Here is an 18117-nt window from a genome sequence, read left to right as displayed (position 1 = left end):
TTCTAATCTTCTTCTTGTCCCTGCAAAATCTAAGTAACTTTGACGCAAGGCTCATACTATTCATTTTGCTTGGACATCCCTTCCTCAAGGAAAATTCATGTCCCAAAACCACACTTTACCCTGGTTTCTATTCAAGTTTTGCATTATCAGAGGATGTTTTGATATAAGTTGGAGGAAAATGTTCCCACCACTAAAACTAGTAAAGGATTTCCATCTTTAACAAACTTTATTTTCCCATGGAAATAATCCTTACCTGAAATTACATATTTTTCAAAATATTTTTTGGCATCCATCTCCCAAATGCAAGTTCTATATGTACAAGTACTAAATTAGAACTTCATTACACTGTATCTGGAGTGTACTATGCATGTATGTGTGTATAGTCAATTAAGTAAGTAATGGTATATTGAAAACGATAACTTAATGTAATATTCCAAGACCAACTGAACTTAGCTATACAAGGGCTTAGAATCACATACAGAGAAGAAATAAATAGAGACATGCTTGGCCTTCTATTTCATTTCAGAAAAAAATTAGAAGACTATCTCCATGCTGCTAATTTTCAAATATACACAAATATTAGAGTTCTATGGCTAGAAAATGGTCACTCTTCTCACTGACATTTGTTATTCATAAATCAGTTGGTCTGTACTCTAGCTAGGAATTTCCCTCACCATGAAACTAGGTATATTTATTGACATATAAAAAATAGATTGTATCTTATAGACTATGTTAGTATTCCTGAACTATTGCTTTTAATAAATAAACAACTAGATAATAAACCTATTGCTGACAACAAACCTATTACTTATAACTAATTTGGAATGATTCAGTAAAGCACTGGAAAATCACATCTAGTTCTAGGCCTCAAAAACTAGGGTTAATGAAAGTCTTGGTAAGCTTTAAATGGTGTCTAATTTTTAAAGTTTATCATTTTTCATAATGGAGAGTCAAAACTGTTGGTTATTTCCCGTTACAAAAAAATTAGCCTATTTTAGAAAAGCTAGTATATTTCCAGAGATTAATTTTTTTAATATATCCAAAAGGAATTTTCAAAATCGGCTTAAATTCTTTCTTTTAATATTACTCAAAATTATGATAAATTTATCTTTCTCACAGCATATATTATACATCATACATTTTTATTTTACTTAATTTTGCAATTGATATTTGTTATCTAAAGCTGGAAAACACCTTTTCTATAAATCACATTGTGAAGTCCCTGAATATAAATCCTGATATTTTCTATAAAAAAGACTGTTACTGAAGAAAATATTTGAAATTTCTGTCATATTTCTGTCATATGTTACCTTTATTTTTAATTCCATTTTACTGATTAAAAATAAAGTATCTACTAATATTTAAGTAATAAAAACTAATATCTACAACTTCCTTCAGAGACTGAAACAGAAGAAATACTTCCTCATTCTATGAGATTAGCATTACCCAACACCAACATGAGACAAAGACATTAGAAGAAAACTACAAATCAAAATCTCTCATGAGCACGAGATATAAAAGTCCTCAACAAATTCTTAGTATATTGAGTCCAACAACGTATAAAAAGAATTATCACTAAAATCAAGGGAACTTACCTCTGATATATAAGGCTGGTTCAACATCTGAAACTCAATTAATTCAAGCCATTACATCAATATACTAACGAGGATAATTCATATGATTATATCAATAGAAAAAAAGAACATTTGACAAATCTAACATCCATTCACGATACAAAATCTCAAAAGTAAAAACAGAGTGGAACTTCATTAACTTGAGAAATATCATCTACCAAAAACCTGCAGGAAACATTATATTAATGGTAAGAAACTAAGAACTTTCCCACTATGGGAACAAGGCAAGGATGCCCACTCTCACCATACCTAAAGATCTAAACAGATACCTCACCAAAAAGATACACAGAGGGCAAGTAAACATATGAAAATATGTTTGGCATCATGTATCTCAAGGTAATTGCAAATTAAAACAAAATGAGAATTCATGACATATCTATTAGAATGACCAAAATACAAAACACTGAAGACACCAAATACTGGCAAGGAGATGTGGATAAAAAAGAAACTTTAATTCATTGCTCTTGGGATTACAAAATGGTAGTCACTTTGGGAGAAGCTTTTATAATTTCTACAAAACTAAAGATATTCTCACCATACATATTCAGCAATTTCACCTCCTTGGTATTTACCCAAATGAATTAAAATTTTATGTCTACACAAAAACCTACACACAGATGTTTAGAGCAGCTTTATTCATAATTACCAAAACTTGGAAGCAATCAAAATGTTCTTCAGTAAATGAATGGATAAATAAACTATGGTACATCCAGATGATGGAATATTATCAAGTGATAAAAAGAAATAAGCTATCAAGCCGTGAAGTGACATAGAGGAAACCTAAATTAATATTGCCAAATGAAAGAAACCAATCTGAAAAAGCTATATACTATGTGATCCCAATTATATGACATTATGGAAAAGGCAAAACTATGAAAACAGCAAAAATATCAGTGGTTGCCAGGGATTGGGGAGGCAGTGAGAAATGAACAGGTGGAACACAGAGGGTTTTTAAGGAGTAAAATTATTCTGTATAATACTTGAATGGCGGACACATGTCATTGTATATTTGTCCGAACCAACTGAATGTACAACACCAAGAGTGAATCCTAGTAAACTTTGGATTTTAAATGACAATGATGTGTCAATGTATGTTGATGGGATATTGTAAGAATTCTACCTCTCTGGTGCAGATGTTAGTAGACAGGCTATGTATATAGGGAGGGGAAAGAGGTGGGGCTTCTGTGGGAACTCTTTTTACCTTCTGTTCTACTTTCTTGTGAACCTGAAATGGTTTTTAAAATATTTGTTTAAAAAAGAACCAGGAAAATCAGAAGTTAGGTGCCCCAGAGAGGATTGTCTGAAGTCCAGTTGCTTTCTATTCCTTTATGCTAAATAACTTATTGTAAGGCTGAAGTTGTTATTTCCTTTGTTAGTTTTGTTTTCATTTATGGATTTGGTCTATTGCTTTCTGTGACACTTACAGTGATGAAAAATGACTGTTTCTAATTTACACATGGAAAGCTATGTGTGGTACCTGAATGTTAGTATTATGAAAATTAGTGTCTTCATTTTCTAGGGCTGCCACAAAAAATTAACACTAACTTGATAACGTAAAACAACAGAAATTTATTTTCTCACAGTTCTGGAGGCCAGAAGTCCTAAATCAAGGTGCCTGCAGGGTTGGTTTCTTCTGGAAAGTGCTGAAGGAGAATTTGTTCCTTCCCTCTCTCCTATCTTCTGGTAACTGTTAGCAATCTTTGGCATTCCTTGCCATGAGGATGCCTTGATCCAATCTCTGCCTTCAGCTTCACATGGTCTTCTCTTCTGTCTCCAACTTTGTTCGCTTCTTTCATGTACACTTGCCATTTCATTTTGAGGCCACTCAGTTGATCCAGGATAATCTCATTTTGAGATCGTTCATTTATTTACATCTGCAGACATTTTTTTTTTTTCCAGATAAAGTCCTATTCACAGGTACCAGGTTTTAGGACTTGGACATATATTTTTTAAGAAGTTACCACTCAACCCACTACAATTAGTATTAATATATTGTCCCAAAATATGAAGCCAATATAATACTGTCTCCAATCAGCTTGCTCATATATTCATATTTAAAAGATGGGGGAAATAGTCAAATTTAAATTTTTTTTCAAGGATTTTTTTTCTTCCTGGCATCCACTGCTTTCTTTTAAGTTGAGAGTACACATTTTATAATGAGAAATAACTAAAAACATATTTATGTACATAAGATTTTTAATAGACAAAAATATCCTAATCATTCATATAGAATCTTACATATTTTGTTCTGTGCTATTTCCCAATTGTATGCAATTTATCAAAAGTTGTAGGGCTTTTTACAATTCTAAACAAACAACTATTTCAGACTATGTCTATAATAAACTTTAGAACTAATCATTTAGGCTAGATCATCTACTTTTATTTGCTTCTCTTTGGCTTATCTTTTTATAATTTATACATTTTTAACAACTGTATTTTAGGGATCCTAATATCAGTGCTCATATTATACCTAGTTGTGTTACACTAGGTTCCTAGGAGACCCCAAAAAGGATTTCTGCAAAAACAGAAATGAACAGGAAAATAAAATGAAAGATTATCAAATATTCTTTGGTTCTAGCTGTGCTTTTAAAAGGTGTATTCGTATTTAAATATCCCAACATGTTCATCATATAATACTGTGGTTTTGAGTTTTAAAAATCTATTCCCATTTTTTCCTTTTTTTCTTTTTTTTCCTCATACTACTTTTCAGCACTGTCACCATAATACAGAGCAAGAAAAGTGTTAAATTCACTGTAGGAAACAAGCCTTCATTTTGCTTTTTTTTTTTTTTTTTTTTTAAATAATGGGCTTATAACTATGCAGGACAAACCCTTCCTGACAGTGACAACTTTAAAGCATCTCTCTCTCCATCTTCAGCTGAAGGAAGTAAAAGCCATTGTTATTGATGTATGTGAAATTCTGGGAAAGAAGCAGAGCTGGGGAAAACATGTATGCTCCCTAATCCCAGTTAGGGGACCAATTTGCAGTTTACCAATTTCCATACAGATGGTTGTATTCATTCCTCTGCTTTGATTATTTGCCCAGTTGCAAACCACCTTCCCTCCCCAAACACACACGTTGCTTGGATTTAGCTGATGATGAGGTCTGAATATTGCTGGAATGAAGAATAGAAGGGTGTTTGAATATCATTATATTTGTCAGTGGGCTATTCAGGAGGACTAAGTTAGCAATGATTCCTCCTCCTTGTTATAAAAAAAAAAACACTCTGAATATGTTGCCATGTGGTGGAATTGGGATACAAAATTAGAGAAGAGAATGTTATTAGTGACCGAAAAATAGATTGGAATAGATTTATTCCAAGAAAAGCAACCACAAATTTTAATCTGTTTTAGAATATTTCTGATAACACTGTAGTTATTCTTCGCATTTAAGGGTTCTGGAAAATCTAAAGGATCCAGCATAGGGTGAGTTAGGTTGAAGAAAAAGTAATGCAGTGGGTGAAAGGGAAAAAGGACCTGAATCCTAAATAGAATTTTCTTAGACTAAGTTTCGGTTGAATTTCTCATAATAAATGCAGAATTCTACACTTAGATCTAATGAGCTTTTCAAAACACATAAGATACTTGCTCAAATTAAAAGTGAATTACCTGGGACTTCTATGAATTGGATCTAGGTCTATTCTTTCATGACTCAAAATTTAGTCACTACAGAAATGGGAACATAAGACCCTCCTTGCTTGATGGTGACTGATTGTCTAATATATACCCATGGCATGCATAGTAATAAATGGCTCATTTGGGAGAACGTCTTTCTTTTTCTTAATTTTTTTTAAATGTTTATTTCTTTTTGAGAGAGAGAGAGAGACATCATGAACAGGGGAGGGGCAGAGAGAGAGGAAGACACAGAATCCAAAGAAGGCTCCAGGCTCTGAGCCAATGTGGGGCTCAAACTCATGAACCGCGAGATCATTACCTGAGCTAAAGTTGGACCCTTAACTGACTAAGCCACCCAGGCACCCCTGATCAAGTATTTCCTATAAGCCCAGTCAAGGATAAAGATTTAAATCAGTCTCCCTTTTGTGTCATTTTTCCCAAAATTAACAGGTCTTATGTTTGGTATGCTTTGGGTGGTCAGCACCCATTAATGGCAGCATCCGTAATAAACCTAGTCTTCTCTTACAATCATTTCTGTGAGGATGAGGACATGGGATTCAACAACAGTTGGGAAATCGTCTTCGTGTCTTGGAGTCTGCATTCTCTCCTAACTAGAGACAGGCCCCCAACGAGGACCTCATGTTTTCCATGGTAGAACAAATCGGGACTCTTCCTGATGCTTAGTTTCACAAAGTCTTCGTCTAATGGTGTCACTTCTTCAGTGTGGTTAAAAAAAATATATTTCCCATGCTTTTAAGATAAACAGCTAATCACCTCTGAAGAGAGTGCAAGTACAGATGAACTGATTTAAAATTTTGATATTCATCTATCTGTGCTACCTCACCAGGGAGGTAAAATCACATGAATCATGCAAATGTATAAAGGTCGGATGATAAAAAACAATGCTGAGAAATTATTAGGACAAATCTTGTTTTGTCAGGGCTGCACTTAATTGAATAGCATTAATGGTATTATGTTTTTAAGCAAGGGCTAATGTGCAATTTTATTTTTTTAAAATTACCTAGAGACATATTGTTTCTGGACTATTAACTTTTTTTTTCTCAGTATTTAGATCACAACTCCTAAAGGCTTAGCTATATTTTGACAGGTACTGACAAAGAGTGCCATGGAATTGTGACTCGATTGTCACCTTCAGAGTGTTCAAGCTGAAAAACTCAGGATGAGTGCTAGGTACTAATTAGAACTGTTATATTAGGAAAGCAAATACAATGGTGTCTAACATTAAACAAAGCACAGTTCTCATCAAAAATGGTTTCTTTTGTGTGTGGGTTAGTCTATAAAACCATTTTGCATGTTAATGAAGCACAAACAATTATTGCCAGAGTAACTAGTCCCATGCAATTACAAAAATCACATAAAAGCCCTATTGTTTGTTGTCTTATGATTTTTTAATGCTAATTTTGCACTTGATAATTTCGGATTTCATTTGTACTACAGTGCACAATTAGGTTTTTATATCTGTGAAGGTGAAGGCTAGTAATAGGAAAAATAACTCCTCATGTAAAAAGTAAAAGAAATAGTCATTTCCAGAATGAGACGATCAGACAGCCTGAAAAGATGGAGAAAAGCGATGAGGCGAATTTCCATCAAGCGAAAAGGCAACATTTATGTAGCTGAAAGAAGAGGGTAACCTAGACTATTTCCCATAGAAATTGGAGAGGGAGAGAGAGACACACAAAGAGAGGGAGGCAGAGGGAGAAAAAGATTGGAAAGAAAAGAAAAACACAGAAACAGTGGAAGATAAGGTATGGGGAGGAAACTAGAATTAAGACACTCATGCTCATCACAGAATTGCCACATACTGCATGATAAACTATAGTTCCAGCTGTCAAACTAGAGTGATTCAGGGGAATGGATTCATAAGTAAAAGTCTATGGAGACAATTAGGTGTCAACTATTTAAGCAAAGAAGTGCCACTATCAAAATGCCAGTGTGAACGCTAGCTGGAATTTTAGCAAAACCTTTGAAAAATGGCTTAATTGATGAAGAATTCTTTGCATTAGTATCAGGTGAAAATGGCAGATTTGTGTCTTACTAAACCAGGCTTTCAATTTGTCTCAAAGCGCACAAGGCAACTTACTCCTTGGGCTTCACGTTTAGTTAACAATTTAATCTTTTACTCCAATAATGTAGATCTTGATGTGATTAAACAGTTTTTTCCTAGAAAAAAAATGGCATGGTGTATTGAATTTGTTTATATTTTAAAATAAATTTTTGGGAAACTGCAAACCACTTGCAATGATTTCAATCAGTGTTTACCTTCTGCAATGTTTATAAGAACTCTGGATTTTTTTGGTTGGTCTTACTTCCTGGATGGTGCAACATGTATTGGGTACAGGCTTAGATTTAATGCTACCTTAGATGTCTTTGAATACAGCACAATGTTTGAAAGATCAGAATTCATTTTTCTGTTAGGATTCTGGTTCTTATTTTTGTTTACTGCAATTTAAATACATAAAATGAAAATGTTTGTAGCTCTCTTTTATACTATTTAAAATACTGGAAATATACTTAAAATGAGCATGTTTACACTATTAGAATAAAAGCTTCAAAATCCCAAACATTTCATTTTTCACATAACTGGCTGAGTTTAATCTTCTTTCTTCTTCTTTTTTTTTTTTGCATCCCCATATTCTCATTCTTTTTTTTTTTTTTTTTTTTTTGTCTACTATTAAAAGCATTCCTCAGAACATTAGTGTTTTCCAAGGGTGAATTTTCCTATTGTTAATTTTACAATTAATTTATATCCCTGTTACTTATGGACTGTTATTGGGCCTGTATATAGAAAATACATCTTATCATATGGAAATATCATTAACATACACTTGCAACTATGTGGTATTTTAGAAATATTACACATTTTTAGGTAATAATTATTTCCTGGTTATCACAGTTTGAAGGTGTTACTGTATCTTCCTGTTTCTCTAACCTTCCTCCTCCATTATTACTATCTAATCAATGGAAGGAAGGAAGGAAGGAAGAAAAGGAGAGAAGGAGGGAGGAAAGAAGGCAGGGAAAGGGAGTCTGGGGTAGTGTCTAAGTTGTTTCTACTACTTAAAGCAAAGAAAATCCCCAGGGTTTTCTTTTAAATTTTGTCATCACTATTGCTTAACTTTGTGCACACACGATAATACACGTTCCTTAATAATGTGGAAGTCTACAACAAATATTCAGTGCATTAACCATGTACATTTTTAATGAAAAGAATTTTGAAACTCTCCGACAAATAACTAAATCTTTGGCAAAAGTAAGAATACCTGTGTGTATTTAAATATATAACAAAACTGCTTCAGTTAATGTAAAAATCATCTTTATCTCACATGAAAATAAGTGGTGACAAGCTATAGTGTAATAATCTGAAATTCATATTGAAGATTTACCTCTTTTGGTGTCTTATGGACCCACAAAAATATCTTTAAAAATTTACATGATGTCTATGCATTCTTAGGTTCAAGTCTATAGCCCAAGCCTTAGTTCCTAGATGTTAAGAAAACTTACATAGTATAAAAGGATCATTCGGCAGTTCAGCAGTGTTACTAACGAGTCTGATATAGAACTGAGTATTAGGGGTTAATAGTTTGGAAAATCAAGAGACATTTAGGAAAATGCATACTTTAGTGGGCATTACATAAAACAATCATTCTTTAAAAAGGACTAGATATATTAAGCATTTCCAAATCATTTTTCTTGTCAACTTAAAGTGCGCAATGCTTTGTTTCCATAACATTTTTCTAAGCCTTTAGACCAAACAGAGGTAATTAAAGGAGCCCACTGAAAGAATTTCTATTTATAAGTCATAAATCACAAAGTGAGTTCTCTACCTCAAATTTTAAAAGTGATAATATATCCAAAAGTAGAAATGCCACTTAATAAAAAGAATGCCACCTATGCCTGTTTTCCCTCTAAATTTAGTGTCGTGCTCTACACTTGGTTGTTTTCCATAGTGTGGGCAAGCCACTGCCAGCCTGGCTATGAAAATGGCGACAAGCACTGCCTCAGCATCTTGACGTCTCTGTGGTGAATCCTTCCTTTCCCCTTCAGCTTCCCCTTTCTGAATAGGGAGGGGGTCAGGAAATTTCAAAATATACCTCAGTTACTAAATTTCCGGGGAAGGAAATGCCATGTATCAACTATCATCTCTGCTTCCTCCTCCGCTTCCCCCGCCACTTCTTCCCCTCCAAACTGCAATGACACCTCCAATCTTTACCAGCCCAGATCCTGGGAAGGAAACTCCCTATCCTTCACCAATGCCTTCTGGTTGCTCTCTGGATGCATTCATTCCACAGCTGGGATGACTTTCCCTACTGTTTTATTTATGATGCAATCAGCTGCTGTAAGAAGGTGAACAGTAACTGCGATTCCATTGCATAAAAAAGCCTTTTTAGCCCTATGTTATAAACATTTAAAAGTCTCTCTTTTACCCTTTTAGAAAAAGCACAGCAGGAGGTAGATAGAGGTCACTGGGAGTCTCTAATTCATCTACATTTATAGTAGGTGTTGCAAGCTCTATTAGCAGAAAATGTATGACAGTCAGACCGAAGTTTAATGTTTTACTTAAAATATCTGCCTCTCTAGCTGATGCCAGAAGCTGTGCCCATGATTGGTGGCATGTAGACACTTACTAGCAAAAGCTTCCCCTTTGGCAGAAACTATCAGTTGGAAAACTGCTGTTACAATAATATATTTGAGTATCATCCCAGAAAATCCTGCTTAAGAGATTTTTTCCCCACACAAGGCAGCACTAACAGTACACAATGCTTTCTGCCAACACAGACACTGACATGCACTAAAATATTGAATGGTAACCAGACATGTGTATATTATCTTGCCGTTCACCAGTGGAAATGATTTTGCACTGGGAAAACAATGCTCTTCTCCTTGTGCCAGCGACAGTGTCCTAAGAGTAGGTTCGGCACCAATACACCAACCCAGCACCCTTCTGAGAAGGCTTGTAAAGTGCTGCACGCTGAACTGACTTCATCCTATAATTATAATGGCTTCCTTAGTGGGCCCATTTCTTCTTTGGACACTGCCATCTTGTGAGTACTAAATACATCATCAGTGAGTCTCGTTCTCATGTATTACACTAATACATCATTGGACTGACAACTGCTTCTGATGATCTATTAATGCAATACATCAGAGTGAGGTGTTTGAATAGGGTATTACTCAGAAACCAGTGCCGTCTTCATAAAGCCAGGTCCACAATCCAATTCCATTTAATTACACAGAATTCATAGCATGCTAGCAGCAGACTAATACTACCAAAATTCTAGCATCATCAAAGAAATTATTTGCATTCTCATTACATTATCAACAAAATCTTTTTCCTTTCCTGGAAATAGATCTGTCTTGTAAGTCAGTGATTCAGACTCCATGAGCTCACCATCCCCTACGACACACGAGGATCATTTTGCAATGGCCCATGAATAAAACAAATACCCTTTTCCCTATCCTAACTACTCCACATTCTATAGTCATTAAAAAGAACATCAGATTTTCCCATCTAAAACACAATTTCTTTGGTAAACATACACACTATATTGAATACTCTTTGTTTGTAGTCACTAGACGCCGTCTAAACATTTGTACTTCTGTACATATTATACAGAAAAAAGAAGAGACAAGAAAAAAGCAGCTGAATTTGCTGTAGAGTCAGTTACACTGCACTCTATGTATGTGTCATTTGTCACAAAGCTATCATAAAGCACACCCAGTCCCTCTGTTCTTCATTTCTGTATAGAACATATCTATTTGTGTTTGGATAGCTTACCGTGAAATTTAAATTGTGTCATCTATTGCTTTTTGGTGGTGTTATGAAGATTTTGAATTGTCTCTAATAATCAAGTTTCAACAATTGTATCCAACCTGAATTAACATGAATTCTTTTTAGAAATTCACTTTGTTACCTGTATATTTTGTTTGTTTGTTTCAGAATTCCTGGAGTGTTTTCCTTGGTGTTTCACAATAGTCATCCAGTATAATCTAAATGAAACAGATACCAAGATTTTACAGCATTAACCTATGAATTTTAGGTTATTCCTCTCCCAATTAAAGTTAAGACCACAATAAAGTAAACATCACAAATCAGTGCCATAGTTTATGACACAACTTAAGTCCAATTGTCTAACACCTTCCTTCCTTTGTCACAGATTTTTCAAATAGACTATTTTGTTTAAAAAGCATTTATCTATTGTTAATGTCTTTGGAGAATTCATTTTGGAGTTTATACTGAAGATAAATGCAGGCGTGTGGTTTATGAAAAATGCCTCTGCAAGTGACACGCAGCCTGATATGAGTTACCACAGTCCGTTTCACATGTGGGGCAATCCACTACTTGCCTTGCATTTATTATGTTTTCTGGCCTGTATTTTTTCTTCCTGTTATTGAGATCTTTTGATATTATATACTCTTAACTACAAAATGCTGGCAGTATATCTGCAAAGAATGATATGTGTATATATACTATATAATATCACATTTTATATTATATATATGTATTATGCCATATACACAATGTAAGAGTCCCCTCAATATCAATTGCATTCCTTAATATTGATTGCACACCTCAAATATGCATTTCATTTTAACTCAGGACAAGAATAACAACAAACCGTCATTAAAAACTACCTCAAAAAGAAAAGCTGCCTTCGGGGGCAGGAAAGTGTGTGTGTGTATGACAAAAGGAACAAGAACAATAGTAAATAATGCATGTCTTTGGATATATAGATTAATCAATCTAGTTTGAATCTGTGATAAAACTCCCTGTCACTTAAAAAAGGAATATAGATGTTTATATGCACGTGACTTCTTTATGGAGTTTATCATTCCTCAAAAGTTACAATTCTGCTTTCCATGGCATTTTCTCTCCTTTACTTTTAGTAAAACTGCCTTAGTCTCAAGATCTCCTTTATGTATGTTTCTCAAAATAGCACTCACAATTCATTTTGAACTTTTGCTAATTAAAGAATTACCTTGAGATCTGAATGCATAGAGTATGTGAATAACATGTAGTTGTTAAAAAGAAGCATGCTCATGATTAGTTCAGTTATAGATCTTTTTTTTTTTTTCTTTTCTTTAAATGGTCCCCTATGCCACTTACTAATATTTTCCACCCTTGCAGCTTTTAGGTTGTCTATCTTACAACTACTATTCTGTACCTACTTAGGCACACATGAAAAGCAATATTCCAGCTTGTTGGCTGCACTGGGTTAATACAGGGACAGTGCCTTCTGTGCTCTGAAGCGACATTGCATGTAAGTTCATGGTGACAGAGATACCCCCCGTGCAGTTTCAGGATGTCACAAGGAAGGGGAAAGATGGCCGGACTCCATCACTCTGGATGCACTCAGGGGCTGAATGAATTTGAAATATAACCAAGTCTGAATGGAAGAGTGGTCAGAAAGCCAAGAGCAATTACTTCAGCTTGCAAAATGTTTAAACGATTTACTTCACAGGACAAATGCAGAGTCTTTATGTGCTGGGAACTCTTAAAACTGCATTTGGACAAAATTTGGTGAGGCTCTTTTCACAAGCTATTGGAAAAGGGGAAGGGAAATTATTTGAGATGCCAGCAGCATTTAGTCAGGTATTTCTGAAACCCAAACCCCTATCCTGTCACCTTTGTTTCAGAAAGTCTGACTCGTTCACATTTTCCATCACCTTGGGAAGAAAGCTCAGGTAAGTGGCTTAATTTACAGATGGATGGAACAAACTTATTTAAAAATTCTCAGTATGTTATCATGAATCATGTAGGCCTATTAAACTAATTGCTAAGTAAATTTAAGCAGTATTACAGTAGAAATCAGTAGAATTTGTCATCAATCTGGAGAGATCTTTGGTGGTCTCATGCTGCCCCCCACAGATATGTCTCAGAACATTCATTATGCCATAATTACAAAGTCTCTTTGAAGAGGCTAAAAATCCCTAGACTCCTCTCATCAATTATTTTCACCTGTTAATTCATTTTGTGTGAGGTAATAACCTCGGCATAATAACAAATGTGCAAGTACTCCGATTTTGCAATTAAAAGCAGCAGGGCTTCTATTTTGATCATACAGACTGTGACATCCATCATAGAAAACAATTTGGGCCTAGCAGGATGACAGATGCCGTACTGATGGCTCTACTAACTAACTGCCTGTCCTAGGGAAAAAAAAATGGTCGGGCTGAAGCCCGCAGCTGCAAGCTATCTGATAGCTTCTGACCAGTCAGCAGGAGAAAGCCTGCAGTGACTAAATTACTGAAAGGTAATTTTACTTCACAAAATGAGGATTTCTGAGCCATAAACGTATGCATTCCAGTGGCTGCTGTAATTTGGAAACAAATAGCCCTTTTCATTTGAAAATGACTGGAATCACTGCCAGTGTTCAGGACGTTTTGTTTCTCCGGCTTTTACATGAAAAATACAATGTAATACTCATTATTTCTGCCCCCTTTCACATCTTATTAGACACAGAAGGCAAGGTGGTTATCTCTGCTCTCTTAGGCTAAATCTACACAAGGAATTTTCCCCCCAACCTCTGGACAGGTGCCTAAATAATGGAAGAGAGCTCATTTTTGTCTTTTAGTCTGTATCAAGCCCGAGTGAGCACAGTCTTGGGATGAGATCCCACTACCCCAGATCATCTGGAAGACACCCACACCTAACTGATCACACTATGGGATGAAGCTGTTTACTCACCCATCCTAGCTGTGAAAAGGGGAATTCGGTGCTAATAGATACAGATGAAAGGTTTCCGCCTTATTTTTAAGATCGTAATATTTTAAAAGATTTCATAAAGCACAATGTGGCCTCTCTTTTCACTTCAAATTAAAGTATTTGGTATCTTAACCTACACTTCACTAGAATAACTGTCTTTGAAAACATATGTTCTTATGCTACTGCCAATTTTGAAAAGAAAAATCATACGAATATGCAGTAAGTTTTGGTTAATTGAAAACATAAATATTTTCATTATTACCTTTGATAGGAAAATATCTCAATAGAAATTGAGAGGCTTTGTGCATCTGTGTTGCTCTTACAAAACTAAATTCAGGGAACAGATTATAGAACACAGGCCACTCAGTATAATAAAAGCAGATATGAAATGCAAACAAAAACCATATTCCTGGAAATTGTTATGCTTTTAGGATTATGTGTTCAGATTTCTTGAGTGAATCAGGACAACAAAGGATGAGGCCAAGACAAAAGGTTAAGCACAGTATGAACTTTCTCAGCTGCCGGGCACCTTAGGAAGATAGTGCCGTTTATGATGTTAACAGCCAATAATGCTTACATTTTACACTTTGCTCCCATATTCCTTGCAGAAAAACAGGGAAGAACACTCTGTTTCTTGGGGAAAATCTTAGTTTCTTAGTCCACTTAGTTTCTTACTCTACAGTTTCTTAGTCCACTGTATCATACTCATAAACCCTGTCATCAAGAAGGACAAACAGATGACAGAAGCAAGGATGTGCTCCTGGAGAAACACAGAGCAGTGAGGGATGTGCTTCTTTTTTCAGTGCTCCAATCAGGCTCCTTCCTAAACCTTTGAAGGTAATCCAGGGTTGGGCATGGGTCTCCTTTGACTTTTAGGAGGGTGATCCTTTCACATTCGCTATTAATAAATCCTTTAAACTTGTGCAGAATACCTCTGCATAAGGGCAAAAGCCTCCGTGAGTAGCCTGGTAAGTTTCATACACAAGTTCTTTTCATCAGGTTGCACAGTGAAAAATCAACTGAAAGAGACACATTAGAACAACGAAATTGCAATTACCCATCCGAGATCTCCTTTAATGGGATGCCAGGAGGACTTGCCCTCTATGCACACGCTCTGACTGTAACTAATGCTCAGTAGTCATCAACAAATTATGACTCGTGACACTTTTGCTGCTGCAGTATTAAGCCCAAAGTCCAATGGAGAAAATATATGGTTTTTATTACAAAATTGTTCTTGTTTACAATTCTAATATCCTCTTCATTATCTACTTTTCCAGACATTTTAGGCAGTTCTGAAGACCTGGGGCAGCACTAGTCCTGTCATAAAGAGAAATTAATGTTGTTAAAGTTGGCCTAGCTGCCCTCTGGGACAGCTGAAGATGTGGAAATATAAGGCTCTGTTTTTAAAATGAAAATGATTAAAGGCACAGACACCTTGCTCTTGGAGCAGCCACTAAAACTTTTAATAAAATACGTGGGCATACACACACAAAAGCTTCTTTTCTTTTTCTTTCTAAGTCATCATCATCATCATCTCTCTCTCTCTCTCTCTCTCAAATCCAACTTTGTTCTATAAGAAACAGCCCGCTTTCAAGATTAATAAGCGTAAAAATGACCTCATCATTATAAAGAACACATCTGTTTCATTCAGCAGTAGCTTACTCAGTAACGACCAGGCACAGAGAAACCAGGAGAGCTTTCTCCAAATAGTCAGTAAGCTAATTAGGAGCACTCTTTCACAGGTAGTCTTTACAACAACCGGCAGGCTCAATCTGGCCTCTCGAAAACACTTTAAGAAGAGCCGAGCAATCACCACTGCTGGAGGTGGGCACCCCTGCTTGTCTCTTTCCAGATTTCAAGAAGGGGTTTTCTCAGGAGGAAGCAAGGAAGAAACAGCAAGCCAGTGGAGGTTACTAGAAATCCTTTTAGAGAGAGCCTACCAAAAGTATCTTGAACAAAATGGCTCATATATCAGGAGAAAAATGGCAGGAAATAACTCAAAGGAAGAGAGCGTAACCTTTGCCATCCAAGGGCCAAAGAACGGCAGTCAGGACTTCACCTCCCTGATCCTCTCAACCTTAGTCATTTTGTCAGGTTAAGCGAATGCTCTCCATATAGAGCTGAAGAGTGAAGTAACACCCCATTCTGCTAATGTTTTAATTATAGTATTTTATTTCAAGAAGTTTTGTTTTTCCACCATTTTCTTCTTTCTTTCCTTTTTCTCTTTCTTTTCCTTTCTTCCTTTCTTCCTTCCTTTTTTCTTCCTTCCTTCCATCCTTCCTTCTTTTTGATTTCTAATTTCTTTCTGACTTCTTTTTAGTTTTTCTACTTGCCAGCATGCAGCTCAGACACAAAATTATTATTATAGACATGGGAGGAATAAAAGTTTTACCATATTCTTTAATTGTTTTCATTGTTTCACTGTTTGCTTGGTTGCTATTTACAAGAGTTACTATAGCTTCCTTAAAATATAAAATTACCGGAGGATAGTCAAGGTCACTGAGGTTCATCTTTTCCATGCACAATTCTCTCATGTAGATAATTTCATTGAACATCTGCTCTGTAAACAGACTTAGCAGACTGGAGTCACTCATTCCCATGTTTTCAAGTAGACTCATATAGAAGCCATGTGAAACCACAAATCAAGACCATTTCAACAGCATAGGAAGAATGTCACAACTCCATTACATTAAGCAGCTTGAGTATCCAAAAGACGGCCATACTGTCATGAAACACTCCCTCTGCTGTTGCTTCAGTCTGCGTCTACTTCCTCCCCTGAGTTTAGGTTTTGTTTTCTCTCTTGATTCCTTGTTCTGTGGCTCTATTACACACAGATGGAGAAAACATTTGCCCACACACAGTAATTTGAGGGGTGCCAGGCACTGCACGCTGCTGCAATAGCCACGCTTCCTCTCCTGGGGCCTCATACAAAGTGTCTGAAATTCCACAATTAGATGTCCTGTCCTGTGGACTTTGAAGGTTTTCTAACCTTCAGGAGTCACCTAATTAAATTTTAATACCCTTAAGTATAAACACCTTAACTGAAACAGCTAATACCTTGTTGGAGATTAGTTGGCGAGTAGTGTTAAAGAAATTTAGCTTTGGGATAATCGTAGCAATAACATTAACATTACTGAGACCCTGATCCGTACCACTCACTATTCTAACTTCACATGGTTGAACTTATTTCAGCACCACAACAGCCCTTAGTAAAAGAGACAATTAAGCACAGAGAGGGTAAGTCATACAGCTGTGAAGGACTGAATCCCTAATCACACCCATACATTCTGGCCCCTAATTTGACGTTTACAATGAAACAACTCCACAATTCAACTCAAATCCACAATTAAAAAGGGAGGGGGGTGCCATTTGAAGGAAGGAACTCTTAAAAGCGATGCTCCAACATCATACTGCTTTCTTCAACCTCTGCTGAAGGCCTATAGCATGACTACAACACCTCTTAAACAGTGATCACATATCAACAATCACTATCTATTCCTGTCACCAGACATTTCTCCAGCAACTCATACAGCATTTTGCTTATTTGACCCTACTTTACTGTAGCCTTTTCCTGAGAAGTTATATATCTACTCTCATTAAAATGCAAACACATGTTTGGAAAGGGATTGGCCAATGATGAAAAAGGCATCTGCTGCTGAGTCTGTGGTTTCCTTACATGAAATGTTTGTCTCCTTCACCCCAAGCTATAGCTGACATCTAAACTTTCATATGCCTGTGCTCAATTACTGGGTAGGTTGTATAAACCAATAGGTGGAAAGCAGTACATATTCTTACTGGATGTAGTATTCTCTTTTTTTTTACCTTGAAAAATAGCATAAAAATGTATCTTCAATTGATAATTCTTCAATTATCCTAAGTTAGAAAAAAAGGAAGAAAGCAATTACTAATTTCATTTATACTAATTGATATAAGTTCATTATTATCTGTAATCAGAAATCAGTGCCATATACTACTAGTAAAACCTGTCAACTCATTGAATTATTCACTTTATATTCATATATATACATATATTCATATATACATGTATACATATTCATTTGATCATTAATAAAAATATATATATACACACAATACACATATACATGACCAAATGAATAAAAGGTTATGCATATGAATACTTAAATGT

General features: G+C 35.5%; 1 long non-coding RNA gene across 2 annotated transcripts in view; it reads right to left on the bottom strand.

Moving 5' to 3' along the window:
- LOC147572038 (uncharacterized) overlaps positions 1 to 18117 on the bottom strand; it is a 169100-nt gene that overhangs the window by 100348 nt on the left and 50635 nt on the right. The window contains exon 4 of one of the 2 annotated variants that reach the window (XR_015247034.1): positions 3921 to 11254. The exons of the other annotated variant lie outside the window; for it this stretch is intronic. This is a non-coding gene — a long non-coding RNA (uncharacterized LOC147572038). Of the gene's footprint in view, positions 1 to 3920; positions 11255 to 18117 lie in introns of those variants that run through there. 2 annotated transcript variants of the gene reach the window in all.

Source organism: Puma concolor, chromosome F2, assembly GCF_028749965.1.
Source record: "Puma concolor isolate L17-30 chromosome F2, mPumCon1.1.hap2, whole genome shotgun sequence".
NCBI classification, from domain to species: Eukaryota; Metazoa; Chordata; class Mammalia; order Carnivora; family Felidae; genus Puma; species Puma concolor.
The sequence above is the reverse complement of the archived record's forward strand: the minus strand, read 5'-3'. Positions and strand labels throughout refer to the sequence as shown.